The following is a 5770-nucleotide window of genomic DNA, read 5'->3' on the forward strand; positions in this document are numbered from 1 at the left end:
GCAGGGCTGCTTCCTGAGGCTACAATACAGATATTCTACTAATATTTTGGTATGTGCATGGATGTTGCGAGATCCTGTTGTTGCAGAATTTAGTTGTATGAAAATCAACTATTTTTCTTGAACACGGTACCATCGAATTCCCTCACATACATGAACATACAATAGGCACACACATTCTATCCCTATAAACATCTCGGAGCGACGGACATGAATAGCATCTTGAGATTTTACGAAGTCATCATAGACACCTCGCATTCGAAGGAATGTCTCTTGCCGGAAAACTGAAATAAATAAAAAATAATGCAAGCACCAACGTCAAGTCTAAGAATTCAACCTTGGGGAGCTCGAATACGACTAACCTTCTAACAAGCTAACCATGTGTTGATTAACAGGTATATTAAAATCAGCTTTATATGTACTAAAATCAACCTGATATTAATATATTTCCCTTTATCCAAAATAATATACTCATGCATAGGATCATGGACTATCATATACTCATATATATTTGTGTGTCCGTTGGTATTGGACTAGTCCTGATAAAATAGGAACACCTGTCACTGACGACCTTGAAGTTTCTCGCTGACGACCCCTTGCATTGTTGCACACGCGAGTACTAGATAGAAGAGCCTTCTTTCTTCTATATAAAGACGCCAAGACGTACATACCTACTGTTGTGGCCCAACCATCACCATAATTTTGCTTCCTCTTCCAAGGTCAGGCTTTGCTCTACCTTTTCATCCTGTTCATCCATATGCTGCTCCTTTTCTTGTCTTCCGTTGCGACTGTACGGTGCCCAAGAGCAAGGAGCAGCCCTGTTTCCATTCAATTTTAGTGGTCATTGACAAACTTTGCTTCTTGGGCAGATAGATGGCGATCACGGTGCGGCGATCAACGATGGTCAGGCCGGCAAGGGAGACGTCGCGGACTCAGCTATGGAACTCCCACCTCGACCTACTGGTGCCCCGCTTCCACACGCCTAGCGTCTACTTCTACCGCCCCGCCCCGAGGGGGCAGCAGCCACGGAAGGCTTCTTCGACGGCGAGCGTATGCGACAAGCGCTGGCGGAGGCACTCGTGACCTTCAACCCAATGGCCGGCCGCCTCGCCCGGGACAAGGACGGGAGGGTCGAGATCGACTGCAACGGGGAAGGGGTGCTCTTCGTCGAGGCCGACGCGCCGGACGCCACAGTGGCAGACTACGGTGACTTCGCGCCCACCATGGAGCTCAAGCGCCTCATCCCGGCCATTGACTACACACAGGAAATATCATCCTTCCCAGTGGTCCTGCTCCAGGTGAGCTCATTTTCTAGTAGCAGTTATTGGAGAGTGGATTTTTCCTAACTCATTGCCCCTGCAACCTATATCTGGACCACTCTTCATCTTGGACATCAAATCGACATGCAGCTGGTCCCATGCATGCAGGTCAAATCAATATGTCATATACTTTAATGCCACGCTACTCCACCATACTAGTATTTGCTAGGAAAAGTTATATGTTGCCCTAACTTCTAAATAAATTATGTAAATTTAAATTCGTTTATGCATTGGAGTTTCTCACGGTTAGCTCTACGAAACAAGTCCAATATGGATATATTTCTAACAAAGTTTCATACACTTTTCATCAAAGTTCACACAAGTTGTCTATAAAATTCTTTGGTTTCAAATACATTCTCTACGAAAGTTCTTTAATATTTTTAATAAAGTGCAGACCCGCTATTCAGAAAGTTCTTCATCTCCCGATTCTGCTTATTTAGCACTTTGCGATGAAAATAAAAAAGTTCTTCACTATGCCCGGCAAAGTTCCTTACAGAAAACACTGCTAATCTTTTAAAACTCCATATTTCAATTGCAGTTAACAAAAGTTTGTTTAAAGGTTATCCATGACTGATCTTGTTCTAAAGATCTTAGCACCAGCAGTTCAAATGTATATAAAGTTTTAAAAACAAAATTTTAATTTTAAAGATATCAAGCATCTAAACTGTCAAGAAACAACTAAAAGTAATGGAGTTTGAGGAGAGAGGAAAGATGACATAGGCATGCATGCATGTGTCAGCGCGTTAGCAGGAAAAGGGAGAAAGAGGGGTCATGCACATGCAAAACAACCCGAATCCATATGTTGAAGCAATGGCTGTGATAGGCGTTGCGCGCGCAATGAGCTAGGAATAGCTATATTCGCAGTTATTGGGAGATTAGAGGCCACACGGGACACGGCACAACTAACTTACGATGTAGCTAACGACATGAGTTTGCCTTGTTGTGTTTACTGTAGTTGACGCCTCATCACTAGACATCCCTCTAAGAATATACTAGTGCATAATATTTTTTGTCCTAAGTCCAACTTCGTAAACTCACAAAGTTTCTCTACCAAAATATCCATATCTACAATAATGATGAAATATATTCCCATGTCGTAATTATTTTCTTGCCTAAAAATATCTTATGTATTTGGTACTATAAATATTTATATATTTTCCTGTAAAACATAGAAAAAATGTAATATGCACTATATATGCATTATATTGAAACATAGGGAATATATAATTAATAGTTTCTTGAGCTTGATTATATATAATCTAATAGTATGAGATGGTAAAAACTACTCCCTCCGTCTGAGTTTACAAGAGTCCGGTACATGTACCTAGGTCGTTAATTTAACCAACTTAATAAGAGTCATATATAACAAAAAATACATCATCAGAAACTTTAGATGTTCTATTTTCTAATGATATAATTTTAAGTTAAATAATATATTTTATATAAGTCAAATTAACGATCAAGGTACACGTGCATGTCTTCTAAACTGTGACGGAGGGAGTCCTGTTTTCAGGCTATTAATGAGTTTGTTGTGTTTGCTGGCAACACTACAATTTGTTGCTTAATTCATTGGTTGATACTCCCCCTGTCCCAAAAATAACTATCTCAACTTTGTATTATCTCTAATATAAAATTGTACTAAGTTTAAGACATTTATTTTGAGACGGAGGAAGTACTTGATACCCTCTCCATGTAAAAAATATAGCACATACATACTTTTGTCCGTAATCAAAGTTTGTAAGCTTTGGAAAAAGGTCATTAAAAATTATGGACAACTACAAATATCGATGAAATATATTTCCATGTCTCTTACGTATTTGGTACTGTAGATATTCATATGTCTTTTCTATAAGACTTTAAAATATCTAATATGTACCTTATATTGAAAAGAGGAAGTATAAAATTGGACATTGAAAAAACACATCCCTAACCGTAAAGGTGTGATTCGCAAACATTTTTTTAACTCTTTCTATATAAAATCAGAGATTTTTTGGTGTTGTCGTATAGTAATACAACACCTGCCACTCCTATGTTATCTGCGGACATGTGTGCTACCACAACAAAATGTTGTCTCATATTGACTATGAGTACACCGATTGTAATTATACTCTAATTAACCTTAGTGAAATAAATGCCCTGCGAACATGTGTACTACCACAACAAAATGTTGTCTCATATTGACTATGAGTGCACTGATTGTAATGATACTCTAATTAACCTTAGTGAAATAAATGCCTTATGTTCTTCACTGTTTTACACTAGCCAAATATGTTTCTCACAAAAGCAAAAGAACAATAAAGAAATACAAAAGCCAAGCATAAGGAATACCATGCAGCTGGACGAAGGTAACAAAAAGTAAAAGCTAAACACTGACATAACATAGGAGGGTGGGGAATTTGATTTATCACTTGGTGTACTTGGTAGAGGCTAGGGTTCTATCAGGTCTCGGACGTAGGTTGTAGTGGTGGAAGTGCGGGCTGCGAGGTTGGCGACGCCGGCGCCGGCGGTTGGGCGCCGTCGCGGCGTGAGAGAGAGAGAGAGAGATGCGGCTAGGGTTTGGGGCTCTCGTCTCCTGAGGGAGACGACAACAGAATATACTGTTTATTGTGTGCTTAATATCGAAGGGGTACATGTGTTTATATAGGAGGACAACCTCCACTAAACCCTAGATAACTTGGACTCTAATATAACTTGGACTCTAAGATAGGTAAGATAACTTGAGCTAAGCCCGTAATTAACCCTGCCCATTGGGCCTCCTCCGTTGGTACGTTGTACCGGTCATAACATCTCTCCTCGCCTTCTCAAACAGCTCGTCCTCGAGCTGAACATCTGGAAACTGCTGACGGAAATCGTCGAGCTTCTCCCAAGTCGCTTCCTCCTCTGGCAGGCCGGTCCACTGTACCAAGACATGCCAGACGCCGCGACGCTGCTGCGCCTGCAGTACCTTCGCTACCTGTGCCGAAGCTGGAAGGAGGCGGCCATCCGAAGTAGGAGGAAGGGCCGGCGTCGCTACAGGAGGGTCCCCGCAGTAGGCCTTCAGTAAGCCGACATGGAAGACGTCGTGGAGGCGAGAACCAGCTGGCAGCTCCAAGCGGTATGCGAGTGTGCCGACACGCTCCAGCACACGAAAGGGACCGGCGTAGCGAGGTCCCAATTTGCGCTTGGAGCGCGGGTCCAGAGACTGCGTGGTCCTGTGGAGGAGGCGCAACCACAACCAATCACCCACCGCGAACTCCGCCTCGCGATGATGAGCATCATAGTACTTCCGAGCCAGCTGCTGTGCTCGGAGAAGACGCTGGCGTGCCTCAGCCAGAATGTCGTTGCGGGTGCGGAGTAAGTCGCCCGCCTTCTCAGACCGAGCCGTCCCAGGCTCGTAAGGGAGCATCGCCGGAGGTTGGCGCCCGTAGACCACCTCGAAAGGCGTGGTGCGCAGGGCGGAGTGATAGGAGGTGTTCTAGCAGTACTCCGCCCACGCCAACCAGTCCACCCATGCTCGTGGACGATCACCAGTAACACAACGCAGGTACATGGCGATCACCTTGTTGACCACCTCGGATTGGCCGTCTGTCTGAGGGTGGAACGTCGTGCTCATGAGGAGCTTCATGCCCGCCAGTCGAAAGAGATCCTGCCAGACATGTCCCGTGAACACGGGATCACGATCGCTGACGATGGACGACGGAAAACCGTGGAGGCGGACGATGCCGTCGAAGAAGGCCCGCGCCACGAAGGCGGCTGTATATGGATGACCCAGGGCGATGAAGTGCGCGTACTTGGAGAAGCGGTCAACTACCGTGAGGATGATGGACTTGCCGCCCACCTTGGGAAGGCCCTCGATGAAGTCCATGGAAATATCCGCCCACACCTGGGAGGGTACGTCCAGCGGCTGCAGTAGACCCGCGAGTCGTAGTGTCTCCGTCTTGTTCCACTGGCACGTCACGCACGACCGCACCCAGTCGCGGACCATCGCGCCATCACCGGGGATGTAAAAATCAGCACGGAGACGATGGAGAGTCTTCTGCACGCCCTCGTGCCCTGTAGAGTGCGCCAAGGTCAGGACCTGGTGGCGCAGGTCACCATGGTCGGGCACGAAGATGCGGCGGCCATGTAGGAGCAGCTCGCCGGCCTCAAGGCGCTGGCGCAGGCCCTGGGCGTCCACGGCCGTCGAAGTTGCCCGACGAATGTCGTCGATGAAGGCGAAAGATGGCCCGGAGCGAATGCACATGATAGTGCCAGCCATGGCGACGTCATCCGCGACATTCTCAGTGTCGCGGCGGGACAAGGCGTCGGCGACCGTGTTGAGACGGCCGGGGCGGTACTCAACGGTGAAGTCGAAGCCAAAGAGCTTGCTGATCCACTGGTGTTGCGGAACTGTGGAGAGGCGCTGGTCCAGCAAGAACTTGAGGCTGTAGTGGTCAGTGCGCACACAGAATGACCGGCCCCAAAGATAAGGCCGC

General features: G+C 46.2%; 1 pseudogene; it reads left to right on the top strand.

Moving 5' to 3' along the window:
• The first annotated feature begins 663 nt into the window (after positions 1 to 663).
• LOC123448811 lies at positions 664 to 3788 on the top strand (annotated as a pseudogene).
• The last annotated feature ends 1982 nt before the right edge of the window (positions 3789 to 5770 follow it).

This window comes from Hordeum vulgare, chromosome 1H (assembly GCF_904849725.1).
Source record: "Hordeum vulgare subsp. vulgare chromosome 1H, MorexV3_pseudomolecules_assembly, whole genome shotgun sequence".
NCBI lineage: Eukaryota > Viridiplantae > Streptophyta > Magnoliopsida > Poales > Poaceae > Hordeum > Hordeum vulgare.